Source organism: Leptopilina boulardi, unplaced genomic scaffold (assembly GCF_019393585.1).
Source record: "Leptopilina boulardi isolate dan_hultmark-lab unplaced genomic scaffold, ZJU_Lbou_2.1 LbouV2_342, whole genome shotgun sequence".
Classification (NCBI taxonomy): domain Eukaryota; kingdom Metazoa; phylum Arthropoda; class Insecta; order Hymenoptera; family Figitidae; genus Leptopilina; species Leptopilina boulardi.
The window spans coordinates 2,072,151-2,092,640 of NW_026137910.1; the positions used below are offsets into that span (position 1 = coordinate 2,072,151).

A 20,490-nucleotide genomic window follows, 5' to 3' on the forward strand; every position below is an offset into this window, starting at 1 on the left:
TATTTTCATTTTTCTGTTTTACCCTCTGTCGGCAATGTAGATTTCTATGTCGGTAATTTTTATATTTCATTTTCCTGTTTTACCGTCAGTCGATAATGTAGATTTCTGTGCCGGTAATTGATTTTTATTTAAAAAAATAAGTTTTCACCTTGTGTAAAAAAAATATTACTTTTTTCGATAATGTTGAAGGTTTCTTTTTAACATTTGTGGTCCCCCATGTTTAATATTAAAAAATTACCATACAGCATCAAAAAATAGACCAAATTTGCTGTAATTTAATATATTTCATTCAATATTATTATTTTTAATAGCAGGTGTCGTCCACTCTCAGGGTGTCGGTCACTTTACCTTTTACCCAATACAACGTTTGTAAAAACAGAAATGTGTTCAAAATTTTTTATAATGAAATATTTCTATTTTGGAAAAAAAAATGATGCATTATAGTCTAGTCTCCCTTACAGATTTTTAATCAACACAAACAAAATTAGTTTATCCTATTGGTTACGTTTCCCTCATAAAAAAAATATTTCTCCACAAATATTGGAACATTATCTTGTAAAAAACTAATTTTTTTTTTGTTTTATTTATAAACTCTAAAAATAAGTAAAAATAAAGTCGAAAACCCATTAAAAGTTGCTCTTCTCTCTCCACACACATACACGTATAGTCATAATTAGTTGGTTTTACACAGATCACAGAATGTTAAACGAACTTAGGGTCTTCTAATTAACAAGACCCGTTAGTTAAAGTTATACGCAAAGTCCTTCCTGCCTGATGCCAAAGTGCTCCCGCGAGCATCTTAGTGTAACTGAGTTTCTTGGTTCCTACATGGATGATTCGACCAGAGGTGCTAACGTCTTGTAATTACATGCCCCAAGCGTTGTTATCGCAGCCATACCATTGATATTATATATAATAAATAACATTATTTATCATCTATTATTTATTTGCATAATATTTATTTCAAGTAATGAAAATTGTGTCAAATAAAAATTTTAACAAATAGAAATTCTATTAAATTAATTTTCAGTTAAGAAATAAACTTAAGTAATAAATTTTTCTTTGAAAAAATCATTTTTACGCTAAATATTTAATTTCTATTCATCATCTATTCTTTTAGTGATAAAAAAAATTAATTTGGTAAAAAAGGTTTAAATTTTTTAAAAACTATACCTTATTATTATCGGTAATGCACATAAAAGCTATGTGTATTGACATTTTATTTTTCTCGCACAGTGTTATTGATAGAATTATAGATGAGGAACTTTTATTACACAAAAATATGTGAATGGAGTATGTGTCAAGCGTAAAATTGAATAACACATTGAATTATGATTACAGAACTTGACTGACATTGAGGGGCGTGGCATTTAATATTCGATACATTCAGCAATGATCGACTATAAAACTGTGCATATATCGCAAATATTGGCAGAGTCAAAACACGTTTCCAACTATTTTACGACAATTGAAAGATAAGTGGAAAAATGACGTTACTTTAATTTTTTAAATATTTTTTTTTTTACATTATCATTATTTTTTTTACACTTACATTAGCAATTTCACTTTCATTTAAACTTCCACTTTTACTAAAATTATATTTTAAACTGCTATTTAAACTTAAGTAGTACGACACGGTTCTGACCTCGGCTAAGTATCTGCAGTCGGTAACTTCACGGTCGATAATGAAGATTTCTACTTTATCGGTAGCTGGTAAACTAACTTCAATGTTCGGTCGGTAAAACAGTTTCCTATTTTATTGGTCAAGTTGGGAATTCTATTGGATTCTTACTTGTTGTTAAAGTGGAAATCTGCTTTACCGACTGCAGGTACTTAGCTGGAATCAGAACCCGTGTTGCAATACTACAAATTATTTTTACATTTATTTAACTTGAGATGATTAATAATTATAACCCTAAATCTACATGAAGTAAGTTTTTCTTTCTTTTTAATAGTCTTAATAAAGAATGTTTAAATAAGTATATTACTGTTTGAAATTTACATAATATAAATTAATTTTTAAAAAAAGAGAGAATTCAAATTCTATTACTATTGAAAAAAAAAATTTAATATCGTTAAATGTATAGCTGAACCGAAATGTAAAATATAAATTACATTACTCAAAATTTTTACAAAATTTAATGGATTAAATATCTTTACTCGCTGAGCAGTTATATATATAGAAAAAAAGAAAAATGTAGCTCTAGTGTTGCAACGTTTATATATGGGATTAACAACCTTTATCTCTATATTCACCCTCGGATCTCTCTTGGCAAATTTTATTTTTCCAAAGCACTTTTCAGCCCCGTTTTGCAGAGACCGAGAACATAAAAACTCACTTCTCACGTGAAATTTCTACCCATACACTGGTTAAATTTGAATAGAGAGGCAACTCTTTTTTTTTTGTTGACAGCAAAAGAATTTATGTGACGCGAGTCTTTGGATTGTTTGAACGATTAAATTAGCTTGGGAATGTCAGTGCACTCTCTCTCTCTCTCTCTCTCTCTCTCTCTCTCTCTCTCTGTCTCTTTGCTTTATCAGATTCATAAAAAGGTTCCTTTCCGTCCCGTAGCACTGAGAAAGCGCATATTATATATATATACACCGTACCTGGTTTGTAATTGGGCTGCGTTTAATTAGAGACTACGTGACTACGTCAAGTGCCATGGCACGATGGCAACGACGGCGGTTGGCTACACACTAGAGGGAGAGAGTTAATAAATGGTAGAGATTGAATACCCCAAGTCAGTGGTATCGCAACGTTTGCAGATGCATAATTCACAAAGATAGATGTCTTTTAACAGACGCGAATTCGTGCCAGTGAATCACCCATGTACTTACAATTCTAGAGAGAAAGAGAGCAAGAGAGAGAGAGAGAGAGAGAGAAAACGTCACTGTCCGTGAATCTCCGGAATTGTGCGGGAACGCTTTTACTGAGTCGCGCGCGTTTACGAACATTGACAAATATCAACTGAAGCGGAAAATGTACTCAGTCGAACGTTTTCGTGTCACGAATCTCATTAGCGGTATTTACAAGCGAATGAATTCGACGCGATTTGGAATTTATAACTACTACTAGTAGTAGTAATGTCTACTGAATGAATTGTCTGTAAATCTGCAACTAACTGTAGTGTGTAGAACCAAAAAAAAAATGTTGAATTTAAAGTTTTAGCAAACATTCAATTGCGAAAAGAGCAGATAACTATGAAGAAGATTTTAGATACAGATTCCTGCACCGACATGTTACCGACACTTGTAAAAAGTGGTTCCGATCTATGCTGATTGAAGAAAGAAACAAAAAAACAGATCATGGAGTGATTTAGGTAGATTCCTGCAACGACATGTTACCGACACAGTGAAAAAATAATAGTTCTGACAGTGTCGGTGCAGGAATCTGCATATAAAATTCTCCCTATATCTACTTACTAATAAACTAAACTTTCAGAAAGGTTTCTCAATTTTCTGGTCTAAAATGGATTTTGAAAATTTTCTATTTTGGTTTATTAAACAATCAGAAAACTACATAACCTAACAATACAAGTGTAAATTCACGATTAATTGCAAAAATAAATATAAAGCTATTGAATTATCTAGAAGTTTAAAATTAATTTTAATTCTTTATCTATCTGTATAGTAAAAATATTTTGTAAATCCAGTTAGTGTATCGCATCCCTTAAACTTTTAACCACAAATTCTGCTCTCACAACCCTACATACAAATCCGGACCTTTCATGCATTGGTAACTTCCCCTTGGTGAAAATCCCGAATACCAGTCGTCCCACACACATACATACATACATACATAGACATAAACCAATTCTCTAATCAAGTTCGCCATGCTGACGGGAAAGCATTTAGTTGGATAAGATCCAACTGAAACCGAGTTTCAAAAAAAAGTTTTTTCATTGCTTTCTGGCGGTTGATCACTTATCTTTTTCATCCCGGATGGAAATCTGAGAGCGTTGACGGGTTTACGAGCGTCAAAGTAAATCTGCAAATCAATTTCACTTTTTATGAGTTTTTGTATAATATATATATATAGAAAGAGAGAGAAGGACGACGATTTTTCCGGGAGCGCAATTCACGACATTTTTCAAAGCAATGAAAAATTTCAATCGCAAGTTCCTTTTCAAATTGGATTATCTTGTGTTATCACTATAAAGTACATAAAAAGTAACGTTAGGTATTGTATACAATTTTATTCATACAGTAAAAGCAATAGATATGCAGAGGAAAAAAAATTACATCTCCGTACGATATACTCATTTTTTTTGAACTGATAAAAAATTGATATGAATTATTTAGGACGCATGATTATGTTTTAAAAATCATTAGTTAGAATTTTCATTTTATGCAATTTCATTTGACATAATTATTTTTGAGCCGAATTTTTTATTTTTTCGAATTTGTATTTTGCAGAATTTTTATCAAAACGATTTTCTATATTAATTTTTAGAACATAATCATGCGTCACGATTATTTTTCTAATATTAATTTAGTGTAAGGAAACATTGAGAATTATGTTCTTTATACGCCCCGTGTAGAAATTGATCTTGTTAAATCCTATTTGCTATCTGGCCCTGATAAGGGTTGCCTCATTATAGCCTGATCGGGGAATTACCGGTACCTGATAGGACCCTAGACTACAAAAATCATTTTTAAACTAGTAATAAATGAAGTCTTTGGTATTTCTTTTTTTAATGACCACATTCAAGTAATAAAAATAAATGTCAGATTGTCAGTGAATGTCTTTCCTGAATGTTTAAAATAAAGAAGTATTACAATAAAATGGCAAAGGAAAAAAGTACAAAAAGAGTGAGAAGATATCGATTTATAAAAGGACTTAAAAATTTAATGCAAAACACTAAAGAATGTAAGTAAATATTTTTAATTAAGATTTTCTAACAATTAATTTTAGAAACTTCTATAATTTTTCTTTATCTAGATATCATGTTGCAAAGTTAAATTACACCAAAATTATCTATGCGGCCCATTTCTATGACTGCAAAAAATTATTTATTTTTTAAAACATGTTTCTTGAAATTATTTCTCTTTAGATTAATGATACCTTTTGAAATTTTGCAAAAAGTTATTTTTAAACGAAACAAAATTATTTAATTTTTAAATAAAATATTTCAAAAAGCTTTAAATTTGCATTATATTCCTGAAATTAATATTGCTTAAGTATTTAACATTTTTTAAATTACAAATTGTTGAAACTTTTTAATTTTCTTATCATTAAAAAAATAATTCTAATAAGTAATCATATAAACATATAAAATTTTATTTTATTAAAATTTAATCGATATTTATTTATTTATTAAAATTTCGAATTTTTTTAATTATTCCAGATGTACTGATGGAAAAATTCAACTTGAGCGAAGACAGCGTTCTATAGGTCTCTTCGCAATTGCGTTAAACAATGCAAAAGATTGAGAAGGAGGACGCAAGATGAGGATGAAGTTAGATTTTTAAAGTTCATTTCTGTTGTGTTACTTTTTTTCGTTTATATATTGTATCCTCTATAATCTCATTTTGTTTGAAAAAATAAAAATTTACTAACTAAAATGAAAGGGTTAACAATTTTGTCCATTTCAGTATATTATTTCGATTTTCAATAATTAATAGTAAAAATAATTTATATAAACAAAATTATTACAAAAGTTAATTGTATTAATTATAAATTATATATAATAATTACTATTTTAATATTTTTATTATAATATTTTTATTCATAAACCAGATATATAATAAAAGAACTGATTTAAAACTTCACCATTTAGAAATTAAAGTAAACAAACATTTCTTTATATAAAATTTATATTTTTCAGTCTAAGGAATCACTAAAATTTCAATAATTAATTATAATTTGTGATTTAATTATTATCTTTATATGATTAAAATGTTAATGTTGAGCAGGAAGAAACATTGTAGTTTTTTCAATACTGTCAAGCCAACCTATTTTTTTGTAATTTAAACAAAATGTTTTACTTACTATCACTACATCATAATTTATATAATTTTTGTTCATTTAGTTTGTAAAATCTCAAATATTTTTAGCACGAACGGCACTTTATTAATTGCTGAGCTAGAAAATACATGCAAACGTGTCTTTTTTTTAATGATGTTAATGACAGGAAAGAGGTTATTAACTGAATTAATTAAACAAAATAATGACATCTGTGGCCCCTTTGATAACCCTATTTGGCTCTTAATTTCAAAATGTATTGTCAGGCCCAGTTCAGGTAAGGTGTTTCATTTGATCATTTCCCTAACTAGGGCCATATTTCGCCTAATCTGGTCCTGATCTGCACCATGTTTCAATTTCTACACAGGTACGTTTTTGAATAGTTTAAAACTTTTTAAAAATGAATTTGAAATTTTTGTGATAAAGAAATGGAAAAATCACCTCTTTTTGTTTCAAACTTGATCCCGCTTGAAAAGTAATTTTGAAATTTTTCAAATTTCCATTTCTATTGATTTTTTTTTAAAATAAATTTACGATATTTTTATTTCAATTATTTTTTGCGTAACAAATTAAAAAGTAAGGTGAATGTATATGTATTTTTATATGTGAGCGGCTTCGTCACAAGATGTGGCACACTGCCACAAGGGAAATTTAATTTTACAAAAACAATGTTTTGAAATTCACTTTTTGGGCGCGAATTGTAGCGTTTTTTTTTCTCTTCCATACACGTTCTCGTGTTTCCTCTATACGTTTGTGTTTATATATATATATATTCACATGCATATGCATACACAGAATATCCCGCGTTGAATGGTTCTACTCGGTTAAAAGAGAACTGGCTCGTAATTCCACTCGTTGCTGAACCAAAAGGAAAAAATGCATTGGGCACATTGCCTTTGTTTGAGCCGTTAACTGTCCCGCGAGAAAGCTGCCGAAAAACGTTTTTCTCTTTTCGTATATAAACACATACATGCATATATATATATACAGCTTTCATGCATGATTTCGCAAAGCATTTTGGTTTCTCTTATTGTCATTGCGCGATATATCAATGAATTTTTTTTTTCCAAAAAAATGCTTTGAATAGAAATTCTTCTTTTTGCAATAAAATTGATTCAATTAATGTTATTATAGAAAAAAAAAATTAACCCTAGAAAGTACAATTGGTGAAGAAAAAGTATCAAATGAAAATGGTTGCAATCATAATTTTGTTTGCATTAAATTGTTATGAAACAATTTCTCAGTTTTGAGGTTATGTTAGCGTGAAGTATTCCTCTTTAATAAATTTTTTCAACGAGAAAAATTTGATTGAACCAAAAAACCAAACTAGAAAATTTTTGTTTGAATTAAACAAAAATGTGATTAACTGTATAAAGAAATAAATTTATTTGCTTCCTGAACATCAGGAATTAAAAAAATAGTATTATATTTTTGTTTTTCAACGTCATTCACGCATTCTAAGAAATCGATTTTGAAAAAGAATTACATACATGTATATATAGAGCATGTATATTTTTATAGAGTGCTTGTAGATTTTATATTTACGATCCTACCCCGAAAGGCAATATAGCTCTCGAGTAATATCTTTTCGGCGTCATGTATGGTAGTAAAAGTGTGATAAAACTTTCAGACTCGTTAGCAGTTGGAAGAGTCGAATTACGATCTCAATTCAAGAAAGCTTAGAGGTAAAATGAAAAGTAGAATACTTTTAATGTAAAACTGTGTCTTCTGAGGTCTCAATGTACGTGTCTTGTCTTGCGCAATGGAAGATGCGTTTTCGTGGTGTGCTGCACAGGTGCATACAGAGAGTCGTGTATTCAAGCTATACATAATTCAAGAGCACAGGTGACAAGTGGGGATGGGAAAACAGACGTTTCCTTTTCCGTTCTGAAATGAAGATAAGTTGCATGAGGGAAAACGACCCCACTGTGTACATACACCCACGAATCTGTACCATTTTCCTTGATGAAAAACCACAAGAAACTCTAAAAATAACTCTTGATCGTTGATGCATTTTACAATTCTGACCTGTCATCTAATCTTGAAAAACTTGCGACTTTTATGACATTGATCCTTTATATATAAAAAGCAGTGACAAAAAGGTATGCTAGTAAATCTCAAAACTTTTCACATCTTCACTTTATACACTTAATGTCATTATTTTATAATAATAATAATAATTTAATATATCATTGTTTGTTTAACAAAAAATTTGCCAAATAGAAGATTCTAAAAGTTCTAATTCAAGATTTCTGTTACCGATATTTACCGACACTCGAAAAAAGTGGCTCTGATCAGTGCTAAATGAAAAAAATAAATAAAGATTACGGAGGGTTTAAGAAACAGATTCCTACACCGACATTTTACCGACACTTGAAAAATGTGGTTCTGATCAGAAATAAATGAAAAAAAAATACAAACAAAAATTACTGAGCGTTTTAGATACAGATTTCTGCACCGACATGTTATCGACACTTGGAAAAAGTGGTTCTGATCCATGCTAAATGAAAAAAAACACGAACAAAGATTACGCAAAGGTTTTAGATACAGATTCCTATACCGACATTTTACCGACACTCGAAAAATGTGGTTCTGATCAGGGATAAATGCAAAAAAATACAAACAAAAATTACTGAGCGTTTTAGATACAGATTCCTGCACCGACATGTTATCGACACTTGGAAAAAGTGGTTCTGATCCATGCTAAATGAAAAAAAAACACGAACAAAGATTACGCAAAGGTTTTAGATACAGATTCCTGCACCGACATGTTACCGACACTTGGAAAAAGTGGTTCTGATCCATGCTAAATGAAAAAAAACACGAACAAAGATTACGCAAAGTTTTAGATACAGATTTCAATACCGACATTTTACCGATACTCGAAAAAAGTGGCTCTGATCAGTGCTAAATGAAAAAATAAATAAAGATTACAGAGGGTTTAAGAAACAGATTCCTATACCGACATTTTACCGACACTCGAAAAATGTGGTTCTGATCAGGGATAAATGAAAAAAAATACAAACAAAAATTACTGAGCGTTTTAGAATACAGATTCCTACACCGACATATTACCGTCACTTGGAAAAATTGTGTTTTCGTAAAGAGTTCGAAAAAGAATATAATAAAATTTTTCAACAAAAATTCTGTAACTTTTTATGTTTTTATCTTGTCTTAACTAAAACAAAAAACTAATATCTTAAGCGACTTGAAAAAATAAGAAATAAAAAAAAATTGAATAACCCTTATAGAAAATAACAAAAAGATGTTATCAAAGAAAAACTAAAGTTATGGTCGATTTTTAGCAAATTCAGAATTAATTTGATTTTTATTGATGTTGTATTTCACTTTATAAGATGTGTATGAAAGTTTCGTGACTTAAAAATAATAAAAGGTAACACGCACCCTGTTCTATAAAGTAACTATTCGTGAGAGATACAAGATAATTTTTTACACCTTCGATACAACGCGATGAACTAAAAAATTATTGTTATTATTATTATTCTACTTACTTTACTCTTTAACATTCGTTCCAAGAAATAATTCACGCTTACCTGTAACAAAAAAAAGAAACAGAAAATTATTCAATTTTTTGTCGTAAGTATTTTTTTTTTAAATAGAATTTTTCTTATTACACTATATTCTATAATTTCCATAATATTTTAATTAGAAAATTTTTTAAATAAAATAATAAAAATAAAATTGAAAAAAATATTATTTTCCTTGAATTTTCATAAAACAGAATAGTCATTTAAAAGAATTTTTATTTTACAGAAAAAAAATTCTTTATTATAATTCTGTAATATAGAAATTCGGCTAAATGGAATTTATGTAACATAATAATTTGAAAAAATAAAAATTCCTCAAATAGTAAATTCTAGATAATGAAATTTTTTGTTAAATATAAATTCCAGCAATTTAATTTTAGAGCTTAGTTCTGAAATATTTGATGATGATGATGATGATGATGATAATAATAATAATTATTGAAGGGTTGAAAATAACGTTGGACTTGCACGGTCAATGGGCAAAAGGTGATCACGTCATTCTGAAGCTATCAAAGCAAGGCCGTAAAGCAAACGTTGAGTCAATGTGGCAATAAAAAAAAAAATCTTACACACCAAGAGAGAGAGAGAGAGAGACGTATTTCTGTAAAATTGCTCGCGAGAAGAGACTGTACACACAACTGGGTTGGAAAAATTTACGACTTCTATTAAACTGTTTTTTATGCGGTGAAAGAGCAAGCTTTTTCCCTTGACAGTTAAAGAAGTTAAAAATTTCAACATCAATATTTTTACAGTAATGGGGTTTTTCTTTTTAAAGCACATTGCGCAACTATCATATATATATATACTGGAGAGTACTCGAAATATTTCCCTTTTCATTCTTTTTAACGTGACCCACTCTTCTTATTTCTTTGATGTACATTCTTCAAAATATTATCTAAAATATTTCACTCTTATGTTTTCTTAGAAAATATTTCCTATAAATTGTGAAGCTTCCTTTTTGTCGCGTACAAATAACTTAAAATAAATAACCAGCACAAATAACCAACTTGCCAATAGGGAATTTTATGTAAAATAAATATCGGTTCTGAGGGTCAATTATATCACGGAGAAAAAAGAATTGTTGTGGTTACTAAAAATTAAGTCCACACAACAATTCTGGATTGTCAATAGAGAATTAGCAGTTCTATTTGTTTTTAGGACAAAAAAAATTGTTAAAATGGAATTGTTTTTAAAACTATTCGGATTGTTCGGAGAACAAACAGAATTGTTTAATGAACAAAGAAAATTGTTATGGAACAGTTGAAATAACAAAACTAAATTGTTAAATCGGCAATACAATTTGTTGTATTAACAAAGCTTTGATTCGTCAAATACAAATTGTTCAGTTTCTTCGCCTTCTAAAATAATCGATAGCAGATTTCCGTAGGTCATATCACCAGTTTCATTTGCATTAAAATCTGTGGAACATGCAGCTTCTGAATCAAATTCTTTGACCTGAAACCAAAAAATTATTTTGAGTTGAAAAATTGTTGTTAAGTAATATTTAATATACATTTTGTATTTTTTAAGATGAGGTTATGTTCAATAGTAACCGAGTATAACTTACCGATAAACGATGAAATTGTCTCTTCATCCATTCACCACACTTGCAATAGATTTGTTACTTTAACCGGATTCATTATTTAACAGCACTTTGTCATTTAAAAAAAAACTAATAATAAAAACAAAATTGGCACATGTGCTAGAAGCAAACGACGCGACGATCTGCACGCCAGTTTGCGAGAATTCAAGTTGACCACGTGACATGGAACAATAAACTTGTCAGCTGAACAAATCCGGAATGTTCCATCAGCAATCGACAGAGAGTTTGCTTCTGCAACTGTACGGATTGAAAACTGACAACAAAAAATTTGTATTGTTGTTACAACAACATACATTTGTACAGACAACAATCCGAATTGTAATAATAACATTTCGAATTGCAATATCAACAAATCTACTGACAACAATCCAAAAATTGTTTGCACAACAATCCCATTTTTCTCCGTGTATGTAACTTTTTCAGATTCCACATTTCGTATTCCACATTCCGAATCCCACTCTCAAAATCCCATATTCCAGATTCCACATTCCGGATACCACTTTCAAAATTCCGTATTTCAGATTCCACATTCCGGATTTTACAATTCTGAATTCCATATTCTGGATTCCACTTTTTACATGCCGCATTCCGAATTTCACATTACGAATTCCACTTTCAAAATTCCGAAATCCACATTCTAAAAGTGTAATCCGGAATGTGGGAAATAAAATCCGCAATGTGGTATCTGGAAAATGGGATCCAAAATGTGGAAAGTGGAATACGGAATATGAAATATAGGATCCGGAATAAAGAATTTTAAAAGTGGAATCCGGAATGTGTAAATCGGAATATGGAATCCTAAATGTGGAATCCGGAATACGAAATGTGAGATCCGGAATGTGAAAAGTGGGATCCGGAATGATAATTTACCATCCTGAAGTTGGCTTCGACGCTCGGCGTCGAAAATTATTTTTTATGGGACCAAAAATATCAAATCATTTTTAAAATCGTTTTGTGTTCACATAATACCTTAAAAAGTATTTCTCAAGGTTTTATTTGGACGGAAAATATTTTTAAAAAAATAATTTGACATTTTTGGTTCTGTAAAAACAATTTTCGGCGCTGAGCGTCGACACCAACTTCATGAAGGTAATAATTTACTTTTTGGATTATTTAACAATTTTTTTTTTTTTTTATTATTTTTCTGCAAAATAACTTGAAATTAATGTATACTAAAGTTAAAGAAAAAGTGTGTAATAAACAATATTCTGAAAGATGAAAATTTCTAAAAGTCGATGATGAAAAACGTAAGCAAAGATTATACCGAAAAAAGAAGATGAGATGAATAAGCCGCAGACGGTCAGACTTATATGCGTCTTGGGATATATGCGATTCAGGACGAAAATAAAGAACTTAAAGCGAGGAATGTAATGGTCTTATATAGCTAAGCATTTTGACTACCCATCAGGGAATTGAGGATCTACTTTAACTAGGGATATCTTTTATGACATTCACGATTTATTCCAGTAAAATTCAACTTTTATCAAAAAAACATTTCTTTGCAAATAATCAAAGTTTTTGAGTTATCTAGACAATTATACAAATACTATTTTATTATTATTATTATTATTATTATTATTATTATTATTATTATTATTATTATTATTATTTTAATAATAACCATTTACAGTGGACCCTATAAAACTTTTTGTTTTAAATAATATTTTAATCAAAAAAAATTCATTTCGTTTTTTTAAAAAAGTTTTTTGGTCCCAAGGATTTTTTACTTTACACATAGAAAAGAAAATTAGCATAAATTTTGATATTAAAAAAAACAAACAAAAAAATTGGGACACAAATTTTTTTTTTTAAACTTAATGTAAATATATTTTTATTAATTGGCAATATATGCTGTTACATGACTTAATGATTAATAATATAATTATGTTTAATATTTATTCCCATTTTTCATTGAGCCAGATGAACTTTTGACCTTTCCACGATCCTTAGACAGAATTAAGGTTAAAATCCCAGTTATAACGGTCCACATATAGAAGTCAGCCTGTTAAATTATTATGTATTAAGAAGATTTTACATATACAGGAAATATTTTTATTTTCAGAGCTCGTACAATTACTTCACTTTGCTCTATTTAAAATAGGATTATGGTCAGGGCCTCCATAGTTTTCCTTGTTTGAAACAAATGTAAATTAACCAAGTTTTTAACAATACCTAATTGGTAAAAAAAAAATTATACTACCAATTAAAAGGTTATTATTTAAAATTTTTTTTTTGATTTAGGGGTTTAACCAGAATTTTCTGATGAAACAAGGCGAGATGGCAATATGTGTTTTGTACCGACTTATTTTTGAAAATACCTACTTGGACATTTTTTTTAGATATCTCAAAAACTAATTAAATTTTTTTAAGTTTCAAAAGCTTGAATAAAAGCTGAGACTTTAACGATTATGTAGAATGAGTTATAAAATTTTCTCTCAAGTTTTCTAGAACGTGTAGCCACGTAAACATATTGCACGATTTTAGAAAAATTAATCAATTTTTTTTTTATTAAACCTTCTAGGTGATAAAATCTCTCGAAAATAATTTACAAAAATTTATTTATATATCAATATAGGCGCAGAATTTTATAACAATACAAGAACCAAGTTTCTATCAATTTTCAAAATTAAAATATGTTAAATAAATTGCAGTAGAAATTTTTCTTTGCCCGCACGTCGTTCGTACCGACAATTTCTGATAGTAGTGTATATATATATATTTTTTTTTGCGAGAAAACCTTTAATATATGTGAAATCACAACACTGAGAAAAAAGGTTTGAGCTGACAACCAAATATTTCATTCAATATATGTGCAACTAAAACTTTTTGGTTGACACAACTAAACTTTAGTTGACAACAACCAAAGTTTGTTTCAGACGACTAAATAAGAAAATGAAAAAGAATTTGGTAGTCTCAACCAAACTTTGGTTGATGTCAACTAAAGTTTAGTTGTGTCAACCAAAAAATTTTAGTTGCACATATATTAAATGAAATATTTGGTTGTCAGCTCAAACCTTTTTTCTCAGTGAATATATTCACATAACCTTAAAAAAAATTTCAAAATAAAAAATTCGAGATAAAATAATAATTTGAATTATAAAAATGATTATGTGCAATACAATTTCAATTCGTGTCTACACTGTTATTTCGTGTTGGTTTTCGATTTACGAGGCAATATTTTCATTAATAAAGCGTAATTTTTCAGTAACCACGCAAGGTATATTTAATGATATGATAACGTTGTTTGTGAGGATTAATTAATTCTATTGGATGTATATCGCATGCATGGCCACGGCTGCCGTAATCGAATATGAAGAGCTATTAAAGCCAATCCTAGTAGGTTCGTACCACCTAGTTATAAGGGTAGGTGCGCGTGATGCCTGTGGTTATTCGATGTAGTTTCGCACCAGGTGCAGTAATCGTGGCGCCACTGCGTTACCTACAATATATATATATATATATGTAAATGGTATAAACCAACAGGAGTAAGTATAAAGCTCAGAAAATAGAGAGGCTGTACTTTCTCAAACCCCCCCCCCTACCCTCACTATCTAAACTAAACTCCTTTCGTCTCTAATTTTGCGGCAGCTGTATCGTTGCACGTGCGACACTCAACAAATTATGATGACGTTAAAAATCTCTCGATTTTTAATACTGTAATGCTTGAACTTGAAAACTTACCTTGAATTTTGACATATTATGTTCGCTCTTTTGAGCCAGAAATTGATATAATTTTGAGGTTATGTTTGCTGATTTTAATCTCACACCCAGCGTCCAATCGATTTGTTATGGTATTGACCTTGAACTTTAGTCTAATTTCAAGGTTATGTTTAAAACTCAGACCTAGCAGTCGCTTGACTTATGATCCTATTAATGTATTTAAGGTCCAAATACTAACCTGAAAACATAATCTCAAATTTAGGGGATAAGTAAGGGGCAAGAGGCAAACATAACCTCATAATTGAAGGTAAAATTTAAAAAAAAATTGTCTAACATAGCCTCAAAATTAGGTTAATTTTTAGGTTAAGACACCGTTGAGTTTGGATTTGTTAATATTTTGATTTTCACTATAATATTACTTCTACTTTTAACCTCACTTTTCTACTTCAGAATTCCACTTTCACTTTCATCCTTCAATTTTTAAAGGGTGAAAATGGAAATGGGAGTAGAAATGTAATTATAAAAGTGAAATTAGAACGGTGGAAGTGAAATGGAATTACATAATCGATCACACCTGGATCGGCCATTTTGAATTTCAGAAATTTTGATGTCAGAATCGTAATTACCGAGTATGAAAACAATTAATTTTTTTGGTTCTACACTTCATTCATTGCAGAAACAACATAAGTCAGCCAAAAATTCATTTAAATAGTGTCTAACTAATATAATAATGTAAAAATAAATTACTAAATTACCAATTATTATTGTTATTTAATGAAGTAAAAACAAATATTAATTTTCATTTTCAAGAACGAAAACTATGAAAACGATTTACAGAATAAATAATAATAATTAAGATTAAATTTCAATAATAAAACAATAAGCTCAACAATCTCATTGTACTCAACTAACAAAACCTTTTCTCAAGTACAAAAGCTTTCTGTGTTTTGAAATATATATATATGTACTTGCTTTGAAATGCGATACATTTCAAATTCAGGGGAAGGTGATAATACACCCTATTTATTCAAAGTCAAACAAGCAAAGTAAACGGTGTAGGTAACATTAAATATCTCCCCCCTTACGTATATGTATATATATATATGTATATATTGATATAGGTAATATGAAACCCCAGTAGATTGTTCGAAAATCTTCGATTTCATATCAAACATATTACTTTATAGAATTAAATTCTTCAAATTATTTCCTTTATTAAATTTTAAATTGATATTTAATCGCAAATATTAATCAGTAAAAAAAAATGTATAATAATTTATTTAAAATTATGAAGTCATATTAAATTGTTAAAATTCCCCAATTATCAACAATAGCAAAATTTTGGATAATTAAAGTAGTTAATTATTATTGTTATTATTATTATTATTATTTTTCTAGTTTGAGTTTATAGTTTTCTTCACTTACATATATATATAAAAATATTGATAGAACTTGATCTATTATTATCCATTACGAGAGTCAACCTACCTCCCTTATAATATTGAGGATAATATAATTTAAGGGCTACTGTGATCAAAGCCTCCCTTTATACATACATATATATAGTCTCGAAAAATTTAAATCCATTCGAAACATTTTTTGCTAAATATTCTTTTTCCTTTTTTTTTATTTAACAAAAAATTAACCATTTTATGTCAATAAAGCTTTTCTCGACAATTTTACAAAAAAAAAAAAATTCTTTACACACAACTTATAGATAAAATAATTTAGCATAAAACATAATTGATTTATAATTATTTAGTATAATGTAAACGGAACTAATAGCACTGTATATATAGCAGGTGTGGGAATAAATTATAAATATAAATACATAGTCAACAATATTAATAATCTACAAAAAAATTAAATGAATGCAATGAATTAATAATAATTTTATAATATAACAGAATAATAGTAACAACGGAGAAAACTGTTTTCCACAAAGCGAAAAAGCACAAGTTTCTCTCCCATATAGACAAATATTGATTTTCACTGTTTGAATTAACATTCAATGAAATTAATTATTATTAGTTTACATAAATAATATAAAGCTTTAAGTACACTGAAATGGTATCAATTATTCCAGAATGCACACAACAGGATTTTCAAATTTGTTTTGCATAAAAAAAAAAAAAAATAATAAACACACATAGAGAGAGAGAAACGTGCATATAAAATCAAATGTTGACCTACTAAATACATATAGTAATTTAAATAATTATATAACAAAGTTTGTAAATGTAAAATCATTTTCATCTGTTAATTTCATTTAAGTACCTTCAAAAAAAAAAAAAAAAACTATTTTTTCTAAAAGTAAAAGGTAAAAATACGTCTTTAAATATAACCGTAATAATTGAGGCTCTCTACTTTTGTAATGTCTGTCTGAAAGGCTTATCAAATTAAATTAGAATTACTTATCCTTTAAAATTACTAGCACCGAACTGTTATTCTTTTCCCTGAGGAAGAAAAAGCACTCCTGGTAAAATTTTATTCAGTCTTGGGTATAATCATAGAAGACCGCACTAACTGTGACTGGGTAACCTACGTTTGCAAGCTCTGAAATGCAAACCCAATTTCACCACTGAATCCCATTGACGACTAAGTAAACTACGTGTTCCAACTTATCTTTTATTTTCTTGTTTCATTTGCTTTCTTCTACTTTTTTTTCCTTCCTCTTCTTATATTTTTACATTTTACCCCCATATCCTTTTAAAATACTTCTGTACAAAAATTGTTCTCTTTGTCATATATATTTAAAAAAAAGAGCCTCACTAGTTTTCTTCAAAAAATAATTTTTTTTAACGTCTTTCTCGTCTTGGAATTAAAAATCATTTTTGTTCTTCAAAAATTTTTATTAACGAAACCAAGATCAGTTTTTGAAAATTCAAAATGGCGGATCCAATATGACGGCCATAATTCAGCATCGTAATTTTTTTGTGACTACAGAAGTGCGCTTTACCCTACTATTTTTATTAATTTAATAAAAAATTGAATTTTTATATTCGCTTACGTTCTTGCTTTCAATTTTCTTCCCCCCCTCTTCCTCAAGTCCCTTAACAAAACCGATAAGTTCATTTGAAATTTGCAGAGTCAACAGACAATCAGATGTTTCGAGAGTCAATTTTCCTCAATGGGCAAGTTTGCGATCGGGACAACAGTGGATCAATATTAAAGGCTGATATCCCAATATATATACTGGACCAACGATATGCTCCAGAAATGGTTCAACATTTGTAGAAGTTTAGAGAGAGAGAGAGAGAAGGAGAGAGTGACCTATAGATTCTGTTGTATGTATTTGACGCTTGCTTGTCTTCTATATCCTCCTCTCCAATATCTACAGAAAATCAATAATCAAATACTATTTTTATCTGTCTTTATTTTTCCTTCCAATATTTATTATAAATAAAATACTAACTGCATTATTTATTTCGCAATTTATCAAAATTACAAAATACTTTTTCTTTTATTTCCTTATAAAAATTACTTCTTTTTTTGATAATAAAACAGAAATTAAAAATTTCATTATGTCTGGCATCATATAAATATTTTTTTTTTTCTATGAATTTTATATTTCATAAATATATATAAAAAAAAAAAAAAAAAAAGAGGGAAATAGTTTGCTTTGGTGAACATAGACCCCGTCAGTTTCGATTTCCTTTACGATAGAAAAATAAAAGCAAACTCATGAAAAAAAAAAAAAAATTCTGAAATGGAATTTCGCTTCAGAGCAAATAAATTTGAAATTATTTCGATGAATTATTATTGGCGATTCGCTTTTCGTAGCTTTCGAGAATGGTTTTCCTCTATGAATGTGCAATTTCGCAAACCGCTTGTCATACGCAAAGGGTTCTGCGGATCTGCATATTAATAAATCACATAATTACCTTCACCGCAAGTTTCTATCAAACACACAAAGCCCCCATTCGCTGACGAGACGAAAAATTACATTTTACTTTTTAGAAACAGTTTTTTTTTTTTTTAATAGAAAAGTTAAATATGTAAAGGTATTTGTATTCTTTTTTTTCAATTTTTTTTTTGAATCAAATGTTTTCTAAAAGTATTGTAAATTTAAATTTTTAAGGAAAAAAAAAAAATTTAATCTATGATTAAGAAGGGCCATTAAAAAGAATGAATTTTCTAAATTTGAATTATGTTTTGTAAAAAATTGTATCTTTTTATTAAATTATTTAAAATAAAAAGTTGTTTTATTATAGGTTTACTTTTGAAACTTTTTGTAAATATTTACAAAAATCTTGAGAATTTTTACAATTTCACAAAAATGTTGATTTTTATGCTTTAATATAACATTCTTATATATTTCTTGAAAATAGAGAACAAGAATTTATATGAAAATAGAAAAGAAAAAGAATAAAAACGCGTCGCAGGACGTTACAGTATCATCAGGTATGTAAAAAAAAAAAAATAAGGTCCAAAGTTTAAAAAAAATTTATTTGAAGGTAAAAAATTTAAATTTTATATACAAAAATTAATAAAAAAAATTTTTATTAACATATTTTTAAAGTTGAAGAAAAACTGAATTTTTTTTTTCTCTGGCAAAATATTCCCTAAATTCAATACTTTTAGGGGTGTTAAAATTTTGTAAAAATGTATCACATGCTTTATGGATGCGACCCCTAACAAGTTTTGTTTTGACGACTTAATAATAAATTCTAAAATCTCATATTCGCAAAAATTCTCAAAAATAAATCCAAAAATTCATTACAAATACTTAATAAAATAATAAACTTTAAAAATTCCACTATAACCTAAAAACTTGTTAAACTTTATATGGGCAAATCCACGAAACTTTTAACTTTCAAGAAAAAAAAAATTTCTTTTTTTAATTTGCAGGCACATTGATGTCACTTTGTATACACGTTCACCGAAAAAACGATATTCTAATTTTAAGAATTTTCAGCTTATTTTAAGAATATGCGAGACTTAAATAGGCGCCACGAATATATTCTTAAATTAAGAATAGAATTTTCTTATATTAAGAATATTTTCTTAAAATCACTTTTTTAGAATATAATCTTAAAATAAGTATATTTTCTTCTTGTATCAAGAAATATACTTTTAGCAGTTTTAAGAATACTATAAACTTAATTTAAGAATAGTAAATACTTAATTTTAAACCAAAATATACATAATTTCAAATAAAGAAAAAGTACAGCATTTTTATTTTAAAAATATTACTTTTATTAAAGTTTTCAAAAAAGAACACAATTTTAATACTTAAAGACAATGTTAACCAATTGTCGAACATTTTTTTCAATTTGGAATCACAAAAACTTAAATTACGTAGATATAAGATTAAGAAACGCAATAATATTTTTTTTATAAATTTTTAAACGTGAAAAATTAAAACTAAACAACAATTATTACAATTGTAGAGAACAATACTTTTGAAGTTTACTATGATTGTCAAAAAAAAACACTCCGACGCGCACGATTTAGTACATAGAAAATATTCTTAAAGTTAGATAGAATCTGCTTAAGAATATTATTAAGAATATTTTTTTAAGGAAATAATAATCTTAAAACTAGAATACCGTTTTTTCGGTGCATAGATTGACCTGTTTAAAGCAAAAATGCAGTTGTGCCTTTCAAAAATGTATAAATTTAAATGAAATCACGATTTTTATTATCATCTTTAAATTGTTGTTGAATTGTTAAGAATTTATAAACTTTTTCAAGAAATTCAAATGAAA

General features: G+C 28.2%; 1 protein-coding gene across 6 annotated transcripts in view; it reads right to left on the bottom strand.

Annotated features, from left to right (window-relative positions):
• Positions 1-20,490, bottom strand: part of LOC127286015 (kin of IRRE-like protein 3) — a 567,542-nt gene that overhangs the window by 386,517 nt on the left and 160,535 nt on the right. The window lies entirely within an intron of this gene.